The following is a 15641-nucleotide window of genomic DNA, read 5'->3' on the forward strand; positions in this document are numbered from 1 at the left end:
AGAATTGATTTTCCAGCTTCACCAAATAAGGTGAAATATGGAATAGGCTGCAGGAGTTGAAGAATGAATACTACTAGAGTAAGTTGGCATGCTTAGTTTTTTCTGTGTACCACAATAAAATAAATAAAACCCAAACCTAAACCTAATTTATTCCCCTAAATATTGTAGGCATAAACAAGATCTAAAGGTCTTTAAAAAAGAATTAAGAAACCTTATTCATACATCTTGGTTCACACATTTTGTTCTACACTCAAGCCTTGCAACTCAAAAAAAAAAATTAACTTCAGTTTTCCATATGCAGTTATTTCACAGAAAACTGATAAAACTTCAGTGAAGTAAATGGTTTGACATTTCATACATATTTTGAAATCAATTATTTTCTTTTTCTTGTGACTAAATATATTTATGTAGATAAGAAGCACTAGAGATAAAATGAGATCTGTGACAATATTTATGATAGTTATTTTTGCACATCTTGAAACCTGACCATGAAATTCTCACCTTAGTAACAATCAAAAAAAAAAAAAAAAAAAAAAAAGGCAAGAAACCAAAAACTGACCCAGTGGTGTGAAGGATTAAAGTTAGTTTTAACATAACAATATATTATAGGATAATTTCTTTCCTTTGATAGCACTTTTATTTAATGTTTCTCTGTAGCCAAAATAGTCTGTGATTTGCATGGAGAATTTTCACATTTATATTCATAATGCTTTCACTCATCAACAAGAATTCAATAAGAAATATACTGACATGGTTATAAGCTTCACAAAAATTTCTAGGGTACTGGGTGGGAGATACAGGATTTGAAAATACCTTTCTGTCTGCTTTTTTCTTTGTAATACTTCAAAATTACGGTTAAAAGCGGAGAAGAAAGAGGAAGTGGATTTATTCTCTGGTAATTATGCAGTATGCAGTTTCTCTGACAAGACTCTGCAGTGCTTGGAAGGGATAGGGAGTTCAAGAGCAGGCTTTTGCCTCACAATTTAAAATTCCAGGGGAAAAAAATCAGTTAAAAGTTATTTCACTTTTTTTTTTGTTGTTGTGGCATTTTTTGTTTTTGCCACAGACAGAGGCTGGTATTTCATTTATACCAGGGCTCCTCAACCTTCAATAAAAATGGAATTTTGTAACAGAGAAGACAGTGGATACTTGGAGTTGTTTGCTATACCTACTAACCTACTTACCAATTTGCATGAATAAAATATTGACACAAAACAACAACAACAATAAAACCCCATCACTTTTGGGTATACTAGTATTTAGAATTTAAATAAGGACAAGAGCATAATCCTGTTTTGATGTTTGATTGCACTAAGGGAGAAAAGGAATATTAAAATGAGTGCAGCAGGTTTAAGACATGTCTGTGTGCCCCCCCAAACAAATTACAAATAAAGAGCAAACCAGGGAAAGAGAACTTTTTTTTATTACAGTAAACACTGTTTTTATAATCATTGCTATTTCATGTCTACATTGTTCTTTTGCTGCTTTACTCTCCATTTGCTACAATTATGTTAAAGCTCAGGTATATTTACTTTCTACTCAAAAAATTAGTAATAATTAATTCACAACTGTACTAGTCAGAACAAATTAAGAGAAATAAAAATAAGAACTTGGTGCAGTGTATGCTCAAAAAAGAAATTAAAAGCATTTTTATTTTAAGGAGCAAGTTTATTTATGAGAATGTTTTCCCCCATTTCAATCCATAAGTATTAACAGGTATTAAATTAGATACTGAAGACCTCACACATTCTTCTCCAAATAAAATACAACATGATTATCAGCAAACAAGGAAGTAAATAAAGCACCTGAAATATAAAAAAAGAAAATTGGTATAGTAGATTTCACTCTGTTGATTCACATCTTCAAAATTCAAATTATTTTAAAAGGTAAATTATTTTAAAGGTAATTATTTTAAAGGTAAAACCACCTTTCACGTACCTACAGTTATTTTATCACATATCATGGGGACTTATTTTCTGATTTAAAGCTAATACAACAAATTCTTCAAGCTATTCTCCCTGATTTTTGCTTAAGCAACAATTACATTTTATTTAAATAAAGAAGTTATTATTATTTCCACTTTAATGTATCGGAAAGTTTATTTCTTTCTTATATTTTTAATGCACCTGCAGTTTAACGTGTTTCAGCAATGGAAATGCATTAATTTATTTTCACAGATTTTGTGAATGTGGAATGGAGTGTTTGAAGAGTACAAAACTGAAACTGCCTTTTATGGTTAAAAAAAGAGGCTTTGAGCTTTCTCACCCCATCCTCCACAACAAAAACCATATTAATACTCTGAACAGACTCCATGTAGGTGCCTGTGGGGTCTGGAAATATTTGTGTACTATGTCATACTACTGAACCTTCAGCATAACTAAGAACACACAAATGTTTGCTGTCTTGTTTTTCTCAAGAAGTTAATAAAGCACTATCAGCTTAACAGTTTAACAATACCCATATTGGATCATAGGGAAGCAGCAAAAATTTAAAAAAAAAAAAAAAAAAAAAAAAAAAAAGGAGAATATATTGAGTGGGAAAAAAAAGGAGATGAGGTAAGGCAAGAACAATTTTGGCTCCAAAATTACTGTTCAATCATTTGGCAAGTTATTACCAGCCAGCATGAGGATGACTACTGTGGGCAAGCATTCTGGAAGCTGTGCCTTAGCTGATTTTAAGATCACAGTATTGTTGAGATTAATAGAACATGTGGGAATTTACTCCCACATCTTTGATAAAGTTGGATGAAAGGCAGAATTTCTTTTCTCAAGGAAGCTAAAAATCTGATTTTCACTCTGATTTAAGAAAGAAAATTGACAGCTTGTATTTCCTTTCCAAAATCCATTTGCTTGAGAAAGAAAGGAGGAGAATTATAAAAATAATTAAATAAATGAGTGGAAATGCTGGGTTGGATGACTAAATGTATTATGTACTTGAAAGTGGCTGTCCCCAGCTACTTTGGGGCACTTTCCTCCTCAGGGCTCCTGTGCTTCCAGGTGCAGCCTAGCCCAGAGAATTTAATTCACTTTAACACTGATAAATGACTAAAATGGTATCGATTTTTCGCAATGCTTTACTTTAAAAAGTAGCGAAAACAAATATTTCTGATTTGACTTGGCTGCCAGATTTATAGTTTCCTGTGCTCAGATGTTAACTAGGATTGTTAACTTGTTTTAACTATCTATCAAGTGTTACATTTGGAGATAATGAGGGGAGTCTTTGTGGTATTTTTTCATTGCTGTCACCCATCACAATCACTTAAATCTAACTGCAAAATAAATTAATTATTGCAATCCCTGTACCCTTACTCAGGCAGAGGATGACTGTAGCCCATGTGCAGGCTTTGCAACCTCCAGATGCAGAAACCAGAGAAGAAAGGCTTAAGCTGCAGTCATTATGTCCCTGAATGAAGTCTTTCACTTTCTCCTTTTAGAATCTGAGTTTCATTTCTAGGCCTGTACGACCCAATTATTTCAGACCACACTTACTCAATACCAAGGTCCCATAATGAGTGAATTTATTACTAATAAGTAAATACTTAGAACAGGGATGCATTCTAACAAAAAGAGAGAGATTACATGGAAACTGTGCCTTGAAACACAGAGGCAAGTAATTTAAAATTTAATTTTAAGATTGCCCAGTTTGCAGTATAGAAAATATCATTCCTCTAAGCTAAGCTTAGCAGTTTAAACATATTTTACCTAGTGTATGGAAATAAAAGAAAAATTATGTACCTCAAGAGTGAGTACCCTTGGAAACAAAATGAAGAATATAAGTGGTAGTTCTCTGTCATTATATCTCTTTGAGAACAATTGGTGAAACATCTTTTTGGGAACACATTGTATATTCTGTCATCTTCCTTTTGATTCCAATTATTTGAGTTAATATTTCTGTGTATGATATCTATACATCTATATTTCATTGCTCCTCATGCAAAGAAGAGGTATTATAAGCATGAGTGATTACACTTTATATTTCAGTATAAGAACACAACTTAGAGTCTTCTAGGAGCATTAACACAGCTCTTCTGATTCACAAGGTTCCTATGAAATTACTTTAATAGAAAAATGAAATTGGAAATGTGTCTTGTATGCCTGTCTTGTTAAGCTGCTATGAGCTGCTTTAGTCTTTCCTCTTCCAGAAGCTAATTTTCATTTCTAATTCCAGGCAGAAAAATCTGATCTACAGCAACAATTATGTGGATGTAAACATCAAAGCAAAAAAAAAATTGACAAATATAGTCAAGAAAACTTCATCCAGAAAAGATGTTGAACAGGGTTAGAGCTTGCTAGTAAACAGTCTCCTAAGAGATCCAAAAGTTCCTTCCTGCTGCCTCACCCTGTAAGTGTGTGTGTGAAGCATCAGAGCAGCTTCATGGATCAGCTGAGAAGACCTGCTGCCAGCCAGCTAAAAATGATGAATGAGAACACAAGAAAAAAAACAATAATTAATCTTTTCCGTGTTCTGAATTTTGGAGATGATCTATCATTAGATGGACAAAACTGACCCAACTCATACTTCAAATTCTGCCGCTAACAAAAAAGAGCTTATGAAGAAGATGTGCAGTTAATCTCTGTTTACCAAATCCCATTTGTTAACAGTTAAATAAATAATGCATGCAAACTTGGAAAGGTCCAGAAAGTCTTAGTCAAAGTTCATTCGAGGTCTCAGACTTTGAGGAGAAATGTTAAAACCCTGCATCCAGTGAGTGAATTGCTCGTCATCTATGTACAATACATGGTTCACTGACTGACTTACCATTCTGAGAAAGAAATCCATTTGTAGGCTGTAAATTACTAAGCTGAGACTTCCATGTTAGTAGCTTTCAATGCACTTTGTATCAGGAATGCTGACAAAAAAAATCCAGGGTGATGCATCTTCTTTTACTGTAAAATATGTGCTACAATTTAGAAATATTGATGAAAAGTGAAAATCAATCTCTTCTGTCATACCTTTGTGGAGAGGCCATTTAAAAGGTGATATGCTGCAGTTCTAATCTCTCTTCCATTTTGCACTACCTATGGAAAAACAAAAACAAAAACAAGCAGGTAAGACAAAATGGTCAAAGGGAAAATAAGAAGAAGACTAAAAAACCCAAAAATTTAAAAATACATGCTTATGGTTTCACTATACACTTCTCCAGCAAGAATCCTGGCATATTCTTTTTATTTGGTGCCAGATTCATCATCCATTTAAGTAAAGATACAGGCTATTACTTGCTTCAGTAGGAGCTGGAACAAACCTGCAAATTGCAATTGTCAGGGTCTTTCTTGCTTTGTGGTATCTGATATCAGCAGGTATTAAAGAGATTCAGCACTTTGAAGGCATTTTTACAGCATGCAGATGAAAATAAATTACCAAACACTCATTGAATGGTGCGACATTGCCCTATAATTGCATATTCTGATAAACATACATTTCATGACAGAACATTTGAAGATCTTTAAGAGTACTTGGAATTTAATCTCAAAGAATTCACAAAAAATACACAGAAGTGTATTGGGGTTAGAAAGATGTAGAAAGGGCCCAATATCAAAGTATGAATAAACAGTAAATTCTACTCTTATTTTATGCGTTTTAAGAAACATCTAATTTTGGGAAAATAACTTTTTTCATTGACTATTTTTAATGTGGTTAAATTCAATAGTCTGTTTTATTTGGATGTGTTTTATTTTGATGGTTTGCAGAAGATGCACAATATTTTATGAATGTTTTCAAGATGGAACATTTCAACTTTCCATTCTAATTTGAAAAAAAATCCCCAAATAAGAGATGGAGTAGAAGAGATTGAAACATGCATTATCTGCCTTTGATCACTTTTCAGCTTTACACAGGAAGCCATCAAAAATAAAATAAACTCAACCAATTCCCCTTCCTTGTTTTTATCTATTTATTTTCATCCCACAAACTAAAGCTGTCTTTCCTGTCTGCTTTAAAGTTCTACTTAAGTACAGTAAGAAAAAACTGTGTTTAATTCAGCGATTTTAAACTGTAAATACCAAAATATGTCATGGCTGCAGCTGTACTTGCTGTCCATCTCCTCAAAGATTCATATCAATCATGTACCAAAGCAGGTGGCCCTGACCTTTTACTGTGTGGGGGCAAAATGTCCCAGTATTTCCTCTACAAATCATCAGGAAAATGCCAGAATGCCCACTAGGACTCCCCAGATTAGACACTTTGATGGTCTGTCTTCTCTAATCATCACCAGTGTGTCTCTGCATACTGATTTAGATGCCTTAAACCAGCCTCATTTCTTCCCAAAAGTAGGTAGGCAGGTAGATATTTTTTTTTTTTTTTATGGTTTACATCCCCAAGATCAGATTTTTATTTGATATTTGTTTATCTACAGACAGCAGCAAGCACAGCTGGACTCCCACACTGATCTACAGATTTCAGATACATTTAGGCAAGGCAGTGTTTACAGAAGAAGAAGGAAAGACGTGAAGATTTTCTCAGCCCTTTTGGTCACCTGAGCATGTGTAAGCTTGTGTGAGCACAAATGTAAGCTGTTATATAAGATCTCACAGCTGAAGTTTCCAGTTTAGAGATCAGTATCTACAGCCTCATGTTTTATTAGTTTTTATTCTGTCTGCAGCCATTTCTTGTCCCCCTTTTCACTCCTCTCCCAAAAGAGCTTTCTAATAACCAGAAAGGATGTTTCATGTAACTCTTTTAATATATCCACTGCCTCCCTTACATGTATCTTCCTTCCTAAGGTAAAATACTCTGAGCCTCAGATCCCAAAATGTATCTTAAAGTTCCTGTATTGTGTAAAAATCACAGGAAGGATAAGATCATCAGAACTCTGCTTCTTCTGATGCCTCAGGTTTTAGATTTTATATTTTTCAGATTCTGTTCTGCCTTAATGTGTAAGTCTAGGCTAAACAATTCCTTCTCTAGCTGGGCACCGAGGACAAATGATCCAAATCTCAATCCCATAAGTAATGTGGACTGAAGAGAGAAAAACAAGAAGGATGGGACTTCATAACCTGAAGCTATAATTGGACAATTAACTCCAATATGCTAGTGGACCAGAACTTATAAAAGTGACCTGTGGTCCATTTTGTGACCATTTTGGGCTCATCTTGGTTGTGACTCTGGCTGGGCTTTTGTGCTGTCTAAGGTGGATCTGTTGAGGCTTTTTAATAAATCCCTACTTTATTTTTTAAGTCTGTCTAGGTCTTTCTATTTTTAAGTCTGTAAAGGTCTTTCACGGAGGAGAAAGACTCTGTGTCTGTGTTTGTGATTTGGGGTGAGGAGGAGGAAGATGGAATGGTAGAAAGAACAGTTTTCCCATCTCTAGAACTACACAATATTGACCATATTTACTATTTCCACACGTGACAGGACCCAAACCCAAGGAATTTTCTCCTAAACAGCCCTACAACATTACAACTAAAAGAAAAACCTCAACAAATTAAGGAAAGAATCTAGAGTTGTCATACAGTTACATTAAAAATGCTCTTTCATAAAGAATCTAGAAAGAGAAATCAAGTCCCAAAAGGTGGTTTGATCTTGAACTATTTGTTTTTCTTCTTTCCCCCTCTCTGTATTTATCATGTTTTCCTTCAGCTTGTATTATTTACTGTCCTGTTTGAACAATAAAATAAGGTCATTGGTTTGAAGTGTCTTCATTATTATTTTGTTTTATTTTTGCATTTACCCCCACAAGCCTAATTAACTCCTGCTTTGTTGGAAGGCCAGCTGTATGTACAAAGTAGGTTGCAAACATTTTAATATTCACTCAGTGGCTGCATATGGTATTTATTTAAGAAGCTGTCTTATATAATACATGTTCATGTTCTGATAGCACAGAATAACGTGTGCTTTGAACAAAAGATTAAATTCCTGCTTATAACTCAATACTTATGACCCAATTAAATTCCTACTTATAACTTTACCTCTGATATAACATTTACCTGGACCCTTTTCTCCATAATCATGTATATCAAGTATTCTTTCCTCAGATGGTCTGTGCAAAACAAAAAAGCTCAGAAATGGCTACAAAAGAGAAAAAAATGTTAAGAGTCAAAACCAAAGAGTGAGATTTGTTTACTGGAAGGAGGTTAGAATTGTTGGAATATCAGAAAGAGATAAATTGAGGCCTTAAATTTTGAGGAATATAAAGTAGGAGAGAGGTATCTCTTGCAACATTTTGTTCTTGCTGTATCTATGTCATTCAGGAACAATAAAGCATACAAATAAATTATAAAATTAATAAAACCATGCTTACAACTTCATACCCATACAAACTTTTCAAAATCCACAATAGCTCTGACTTTGCTTTTGTGGTTTCAATTAGATGAGGTATTTCAAATTGACACTAGAGAAGAATATGCTTCCATAAAAGCTTCTAAACACAGAAACATATTTCCCTAAGAGCAGCTATTTTAAGATTCATGATTATGGGTGTATTCTTTTGATACTTCTGTATGAAAAAATGCAAATATTCGATAATGTTAAATATTAGCATCCATAATAACAAAATAAAATACTACATTTCAGTGAAAAACATTTATAATTTATAGTTAGTTCAAAAACTTGGTAAAATGTAATTCCAATGTAAATCATTCACTCATTTTATTAAGTAAATAAGGTGGTTTAAAATTTTGGTATTTGAGAGAAGGATGCACAGCACTCCCCAGTTCACGCTCTGTGTGCTGCAGCTAAAGTGTTTTTCCAATGTCAAGGGGCACACATGAACCAAATTTCATGTACCTTTGCTCTCTTTTTATTACTTTAAATCCTATTATGCAATTGATTTTTAAAGCAGAACTCCCTACAGAAGCCAACAGGACTCTGCCTGGAAATCGATGGTATCATATGGCCTTAAGTATTCCATTATTCGCTGCAGAGACAGACTGAACATGTTAAAAAGGGTGAAAACCTCAGCAGGTAGTCTTCAAATAGACAAAAAAAAAAAAAAGTCTCCTTTCTACCAACGATTTCTGCCAGTAAAGGTGAAATAGGTTTTCTCCTGTGTCTCCAAGGGGAGCACTGTTCAAGTAAGGAGAAAGTAAAACCACATCCCCATGGCCCACAGACACTGCTGTGTCCCTCTCCCCCAGGCACAACCTGCTGAAAAAAGAATGGGTTTTATTATCCCATTAATATACCCCATGGCTGCCCCTTCATTAGGACAACAAGGCATTCCTCTCTGTAGTTTCTGTGAAAATAATAGACATTTCATATATGTGAATGCATGTGTGTATTTATATATTTTGTGCTTGGCATTTGTGCAGCCACAATCTTGCACACAACTGAGAAATACCTAGGACCTGGAAACTTCAGAAATCTTTAAAATATGGCATTGGTTGGTACAGATTTATCAGGAAAAAATCAGCTTTGAGCCACTACACACACAGATCATGAATGGAAAGGGATACTATCAGTTTATCCACATTTACAATGCAGGTTTGCAAATTTCAGTAAAAGAAAGCTTGAAAAAATGCTTACAGGCTCTGGTCATATATAAGGAAAAGGCAACACAAATAATACAAATTCTCTGTAATGGTCATAAATTGCACATCAGTGACTAGACATGAATCTAACAGAATCTAATTTTTTTAATGGATCAAGAGGGGCAATTTATATTTTAAGAGAGCAAAAGATACATAGTGGATTACCTTAATCTCTCTGACCAGCTTCAAACATGGCCAAACTTATTTCCCTTCCTAACAAATTGTCCAAACCTGATCACATCACTCTGGCTCCCCTACCATCCATGTATCTGCAGCTCAAAGGAACATTTATTTGTACAGAAGAGACCACACTTAATATATAAAATTCAGAGAAAATAGAACAAATGTACAATCCTTTATACAAGTAACAATGCTCCCGGGAGGGTAAGGGGACTAGATGTGGAAAAGCAAATATTATGCGTGGGGAAAAAAAAAGCATCAATTGAACTTAAAATAAAAATTTCCACTCTGCCCTCATAAGGTTCCTCTCTGATTAGAACAAGCTTCTTTTTAATATTAGGTGCTTAGTAACAGAAAAGAATTTGTAATAATGTTTCTCATGGATGAAGCATCCGCTCTTTCGTTTCAGGAAGAAACATTTTCTTTTATCCAGCACACATTTTAATTGCCTAAGATGCAATTTCCCTTATGAATAATTTGAATACAGCTGACTTTTTGACTAAGCAAATTTCCTTCAGAACTCAAATGATGTGTGCACTGTAAAATATGGAAAACCATGTGGCAGGGTAGCAGAAGCAAAGTGATGAAGTATAGCATTAATTTTAATGTCATTTAAAAAGTCACCAAGGTTCATAGTCTGTCAGTGACACGTGCCTCTGACCAGATGTGTAGCCTACATTTTAATTCACAGCCACAAAACATCCTTCCACAAAGCTCCCTCCACATCATCCCACTTAATGTCAGCTTTACCATTACAGACCCTCTCTCCGTGCCTCGTAAGGGCTCTAAAAAGAAAATCCACTGCACTGTGCAGTCTGGCTATATAGCTTTGTCTTTTCATCAGAGAATTTGTTACTGTCTTCACCTCATATACAGTCCTCATGGGGCCATGTGCTTCCAGCTTAACATACGAATAACTTATTGAAATCACTGTGTACTCAAGTGGGAAAGCAAGATTTAGCAGCTAGAATTAAAATAATTTTATTTTCTTTTGGCTAAAAACGTAACAAACCAGAAAAAAAAAAACAACAGATTTTGAGGTATCTAAAGAAACACATTCTTTTCTAGTGTAAATTGCAGGTGTGAATTTTCCATAAATCATGCAGGAGACTTTAGATATCATCTGAGAGTCATAGATAACTTATAACAACTAAAAATTAGATCACCATTTCCATTAACAGAATCAAGCTGTAGACAAATGTTGAGTTTAATGATACCACAGGGCCCAAACAGGACTAATAAAGCAGCTTTGTTGATATTGTCAGTGTACATAATTTGAAAATCCATTATCTAATCCTAAAAATGCACTCAATGAATACTTTGTAGAAGCTGTATTAGCTGCCTAGTCTAGTAAATAAATTGAAATCCTAATTACTCTTTCTTTGGAAAGAAGCTTTGTTGTTTATTTTACTGAGGATTTTTTTTTTTTTTACAAGGACTGTGTTGGGAAAATTTGTCTGCTAAGAGAAATAAATGAGTTGCTTTTGTACCAACATAAACTACCTCATCTGATGAGGAACTACTAACCATAACTTAATATAATTTCAAATTATTTGCATTTTCACTTGCCCATAGCATCTAAGCCATCTGTTACACCTTTTTTCATTTTTAAAATTCTCTTTAAAAATAGCAAAAGCAAACAGTCTTTATCTATGTCTTTTCAGGGGTAAGATAGTGTTCAGCTAAACTGTACCAATGAGTAAGAACTAAAAAATTCAGCAGTTTCTGATGTCTCTTCCAAATGTCTGATACAAGATTTTAGTTCACTGGACCAGATGCATACATAAACTAAATTCTGGCAGATGAACATAATTCCATGAATTTCATCTTCAGTATGTTTTAAAATATTCAGCTTTTTTTTCTTTTTCCTAATCAGATACAAGTAAAATCAACTAAACCTGCTAAACTCTTATATTTTGCTCCTATATATAACAATAACTTATGATTAATGTACTCTTCAGTAGGAAAGCTCTTGCTTAATAGAAAAAAATCCAGGAAAAAAAAATCTGCTTTGATATCTGAAATAGACATGTTGGTTAAACAGAAATACTTCCTTTCTTTAGCAAGCAGCAAAGCCCTTGTAAGAAAATTAACTTTCAGTCATTTAACCCCATGTAACTCTGAACATGGTGAGTTTTTCCCAAGAGGCTCTTTGTGATTTTATGTGATGTGCACTTCTTAAGATAGGAAGTAAAACAATAAAAAACAACAGCAAATAAAACCAAAACAAAAACTAAAACTAACAAACAAAAAACCCAAATAAAAAACCTAAACCCCACAAAACCACCAAAAACCTCTCACCTTTCCCCCTATTCTTCATTTTTCTCGTGATATTGTGCTGCTTGACTGACTTGATCTCATTCTATGATGTTTAGTGGATGAGGGAAAGGCCATGGATGGCTCTGTCTGGACTTGAGCAAAGCCTTTGGCACTGATTTCTGCAGCTTTCTCCTGGAGAAACTGGATTTCCAGCGTGTGGGCATCTGTACTCTTTGCTGGATAAAAATCTGCCTGGTTGGCCATTGGCACCAGAGCAGGGTGGTGAAAGGTGCTGCATCCACTGGGTGAGGATTCTGATCTCTTGAGTGTCGGAATCTGTGGGTATTGATGATTCTGAGATTGTAGAAAGTCTCTGTCTGTCAGCCCCATTGCAAAAGCAGAAGCCATAATTGGTCTGTGCTGTTTCAAGGTTGTTTATTCTGTTTATCTCTAACATGTTCTGCTGCCCTGCCGCAGCTCTGTCCTGCAGGGCAGCGTGTGGGGCTCTGCCCTCAGTGGGATGGTACAAACATTAAATACCAGAAACTACCTGTGCTGGATTTACAATAACGTGCCAATATCTGTCACCTACGTTGAACAGTGTGTCCCCAGCCTGAACCAACAGAAAAATGCCAACACCACAGTGACACATGGAGGGCATGAAGAAGGAGAAAAAGGACAAGACACACCCAATTTCCTCCATCTTGTCCCCTTTGGACCCCTCATCTAGAATCATAAAATTTTACTTTTGCACCTGTGCCACACTTAATTATTACTTATATCAAACACTCAGATCTTGTAATTCATCCTGTAAGATTGAAAACTCTTTTCCATGGACAGAGATCACAGCCAGTGTCTCTGGGGGCTCTGTCCAGGGGGGTTCCTGACCCCCTGCCAGGGTCCCAGAGCTGCCAGGGCAGCCAGAGGGAAACCCTGGATTCCCACACTTGAGGTCTTCTTTCACTAAGAAGACACTCAGAATTTCTGGGTTAAAGTTAGATTTGATCATCCTGTAGGTCTTTTCCAACTTAAATGGCTCCATGGCTGGGTCGTGGGATTTCAAAGAAATATGCATTAAAACTTGGAGAATGTTTCCCCTCTGGAGAGCAGCACTAATTAATTCATTAGTGATGAAATGCATTAGTGATGAAAAAAGTCTATGTATTTAGGTCTATCTTCTGGATAGGGAAATCTTCTCTGGGTGTTGGAGAGCAAACTATTCCCAGAAATTGATACATAAAAGCATCTCTCTGTCGGGAGGAAGTTTAGCAAAACTCTGAGGGAGAAAAATTAAATGAATTCCTAAACTGTTTCCTAGTGTTGACAGTTTTCAATATTTAATGGGCACATTGAAGTTGAAAAGAGGACAAATTCTTTTTTTGCTGTTCCTTAAAATTGTAATGATGAGGTATTTTTGTTTTATTTTTACTGAATACTTAAAAAATTTCTAAGATCCTCCAATCTATAAGTATACTTATTTAATACAGAAATATTCTACCTCTGCCATTGGGATCTATATATAATTAATTTTTTTTTAGTATTTAGGGTTTACTATGGTCAGGGAACACCCATGAAAGCTGTGGGAAATTATTCAAGGGACAGCTTGAGGGCCCCAAAAATTTTCTGTTAAAATACAAGACTGAAGTAAAAACCTTACAGGAAAATCTCTCCATGCTCAATATTAATATGACTCGAGGGACTGGGAGGTGGTGTGGAAATCATCAGAAATCACTTGAGTCCAGAGCCATGAAAGCAGATTCCTTGGACACAGATCCTACACTGAGACATTCCAGTCCAAGAGCTGCCAAGGGACAGCAGCAGTCTCCACAGATATCCCAAAATAGTCTCCAAAAAGTGTTCAACCCTCAGTGCTGTGTCTGGAGACATGAGAGCAGATCAACCCACCAGCCAGGACCCCCAAATCCCTAAGGCTCCAACAATTTCATGGAGATGCAAGGTCACATCAATAGCTTATGGCTATTAGATAATAGCCTTAATGTAACACGTAATGTACCATATAAAAGAGAGCAGCAGCCCTGGGCAGGGAGAGAAGAAGCAGTCGGGAGTCAGAGAGGATGTCAGGGTGTGTGTGTGCCTCTGCCTGAGCTGTGAGCAAACCACAGCAGCCCCAGAAGAAAATCTTTTAGATAACTTGCAATAAACTGCCTTGAGACCGGACAGTCTGAGCCTTTTTTTGGAAGCTTGGATTGGAGGAGAGACTTTTCCACCACACGGAGCCACCCCTGACCGAGGGGTGAGCTCCAGCACTGTAATAAATCACAACTATGATAAATCCCAACTATGCATCCGCCATGTGCTCCCAGGCAGACCTTTGGAGGATAAAATATGCTCCTTAAAATCTGTGCACAGGATACTTTCCTTCACAGTCTGGACAGGTTGAAAACATACATTAAGACCTTTCCAGAAGCCAACTTGGTAAGGCACTGTTAGTCAACATTGTTCTCCTACAGCAACCCAATTCTCCCCTACACAAACTTTCAAGCTCAAGTATATTTTCTGTTTCCACTAACTGGCTTGTTCAGAGCTATATATTTATTTTGAATTGGCAGACTTTGGCTTCATGAGACGGCTGTTTGCATCAAGATGAGCTTTATCAAAATAGTAAAACAAGCCTGAAGCATAAGAAAACTGGCCCCATCCTGTGAAACAGCAGGGTACAGGACACCTCCAGTGGTGCTTCTTGCATAAGTGTCCCTGCTAAGGATGAGAATTGACATGTGAAATTGCTTGGATAATATGCCTTAACCCTCTGTTCTAGCTCTGTGACTGAAGAATTAGCTTCTTCCCCTTATAAGCCTTATAAGTATAAATAAATATACTAGTAAGAGACAGGAGCAAATTTACCCCATGATAATTCACATATTCTCATGGCTTTAGCACACTCCCTACCAGAAAAATAAATACTTCTTACCAGAAAAAAAACTCCAAAAGAAACAGAGCACACTTTGAACTGGTAGAAGTTTTAGAGCATTAGGAAAAAAAAATCCCCTTTAAAGAAGGAATAAATGACTTCTTCTAATGGACTAATGACAACAATGATTGGAATGGGCCCAAATTTGAGAAATACCTTTTCTAATCAGAAAGAGGGCAAAGTTGCAAAACAACTTTGCTAATTCGAATTAATTCCAGAGGAATATTTATATGTTAGAAATAAGAAATGAAAACTAAGGACCACTAAACAGGTACACATAAAATGCAGCAAGATTAAATATAAAGCAAATAAGGACATATTTAATAAGTAGCCTCTTTTCCTTAATAGAAGCAGAGCAATAAATTGCACAAATCCAAGACTAGCTAAAGCCAAAGTATGTTCAGTACATTTACAGTGACATAACAGGCAAACATTGACAGAAATCAAGATACTAACCTTGATCGAGAAGTACATATCAATTACAAAAAGCTGACTCAGACACATCATACATGGAAGACATCTGCATGGAGATCAAACAATGCAACTTAGCACATCTTAAAGCAGATCTAAACATTCAGCCAAGGTAAAGCCATTATTATACACAACGCCTGGAGAGCCCAGCCATGGCAGCACTCATCTGCTACCATTACTCTTCCTATCTGAGAAGGAATTTCTCTCTGTTCCAGCAACAAATGCCTCCTGGAGCTAATTGGCACTCGTTGTCTATCTCAGAGCAGAGACTAATGAAGTACCTTTTGAGCCTGAGAGGTTCTGAAGAGGTGATCTCTCCAGCACAGAACAGAGAC

General features: G+C 35.8%; 1 long non-coding RNA gene across 1 annotated transcript; it reads right to left on the minus strand.

The window, feature by feature from the left end:
• Positions 1–1647: 1647 nt before the first annotated feature.
• On the minus strand, positions 1648–15562 carry LOC140684023 (uncharacterized). The gene is made up of 3 exons (XR_012055856.1): positions 15292–15562; positions 4953–5018; positions 1648–1805 (listed from the first exon to the last, which is right to left on the minus strand). It is a non-coding gene; the product is annotated as an uncharacterized lncRNA (long non-coding RNA).
• Positions 15563–15641: the final 79 nt, after the last annotated feature.

This window comes from Taeniopygia guttata, chromosome 4 (assembly GCF_048771995.1).
Source record: "Taeniopygia guttata chromosome 4, bTaeGut7.mat, whole genome shotgun sequence".
Classification (NCBI taxonomy): Eukaryota; Metazoa; Chordata; class Aves; order Passeriformes; family Estrildidae; genus Taeniopygia; species Taeniopygia guttata.